This window comes from Pinus tabuliformis, chromosome X (genome assembly GCF_031772625.1).
Source record: "Pinus tabuliformis cultivar Carrire ecotype Pingquan chromosome X, CPIR1, whole genome shotgun sequence".
NCBI classification, from domain to species: Eukaryota; Viridiplantae; Streptophyta; class Pinopsida; order Pinales; family Pinaceae; genus Pinus; species Pinus tabuliformis.
The window spans coordinates 472,851,244-472,853,161 of NC_142308.1; positions in this window are offsets into that span (position 1 = coordinate 472,851,244).

Genomic DNA, 1,918 nt, shown 5'->3' on the forward strand with positions numbered 1-1,918 from the left:
CTAATATAACCAATCCAATCAAAGCATTACTCAGATACATCACACGGCTAAGTATGAATAGAAATGAACAACAATATGAATTGGAATCATCAATCATCACAATAAGAGAAATGATATTAACTAAACATTAAAAATCAATAAAGATTCAATGGAAAATTATAACACAAGAAAGAAGTAGAACTTCTCTTGACCGAGCCCAGAGTCGCCAGAAGTCTTCGCTAAGGAATACTCAGAATATAAGTGAAGATCAAACACAATATTTCTTCAATAACATAATTAACTAGACTACAACGTCACTGAGATTAGAGTATTATATGTCTCAAAAAGAATAATTATAGATTACATAAGTCTGAACTGTCTTTCGGCCTTATATATAATAGTAAAAGAGTAAACTAGATAAAAGCGAATCCTCAAGATCAGGGGATCCTAAGGATTTTGCAATACATAATCTGATTCTGTCATGAAATAGTATTGGTCTGCCTGGTCTCTCACTACCTTGCCTACCTCAGACGCTGTCTTTCCCTTTTATGGCCTGGTGCTGCTCTTTCAAGTGAACGACTATTGACCAATCCACGTCTTCTGCACACAAGGATAGTAAAAAGTCAGTTTCCTATGCTAGATTTATCTAATTTGTTACCAAGTACTTTCATCCAACTTTAATTTTTATTTCCTTTATTTCAATCCATAACAAGAGATAATCATGTAAGGATAAATATGAAATAAAGAAATTACTGAGGAGAAAATATACCTTTTTCTTGACCCAACAGTAAGATCATGATAGTCATCAACAACCACCATATACCAATCATGAATATTTGATAGCATCATCATAGAAGCAACATGAACATCCTCTTCATTAAGAAGTAAGATAGGGAAATGGAGCATCCAACTCTTGAGCATCATCACATGTTACTAAATATGCACTGCATCTAAGCATCACCATGTAACTTCAACAATCAATGACCAATCATCAATACCGATGATAGAAAGCACATCCTCCTCATTAAGCATGTCAATAGATAAACTTTATCATTTGGAATCCATGCATCATTGATAACTAGTGACAAAAACATAGTATATAAATCTCCAACAGTAACAGTAGAAAAATTCAGACATTACCAAAGATATGAAACAAGACATGCTTATGAAACTATAATGCCAACAAGGGACTTTAGGGTTGTAATAGTTTCTCCCCCTGAACCAACAGATTGTAACAAACCAATGTCAGAAACATAAGACCAAACATGAAATGGTGAATACATATAGGAGGCTCCCCCTTGAGTCTGAGCCATTTTTATCAATCACTAAAATGTATACATTCTTGTCTAACTCATAAAACATGTACATACGTGAATGTCCTTCACATCATCCACATACATAAAGTAAACCATAGAAATTTACAGTGATATAGAAGGAATCATTCCTAATTTCTGTCTGAGATATTTAAAGGAATCACATGGAAGTGGCTTTGTAAATATATCTGCAACTTGTTCCTTTGAAGGAACATACTCCAGTTTGACCTTTTTTTCAAGCACCTGCTCTCTTAGAATTGGGATGTGCTTGGTTTTTAAGTGCATGACAAGATTCTTAGAGATACTTATGGCACTCGTATTGTCACATAGAATAGGTACTGGTTGAGGACAACTGACTTGAATGTATTGCAATGTTTGGATCATCCATAGAAGTTGAGTACAACAAGATGCAGTAGTAACATATTCTGCCTCAGCAGTAGATAAAGTGATGGAGCTTTGTTTCTTGTTGAACCATGAAATCAAGCAGGGTCCCAAATAAAATTCTCCTCCACTAGTCCTCTTGTGGTCGTCAATATTATCTTCCCAATTTGCATCTGTGTAAGAATGAAGCATAAAATATTTGGTTTTTGGGTACCATAGACAAAAATCTTGAATTCCTTGTAGAT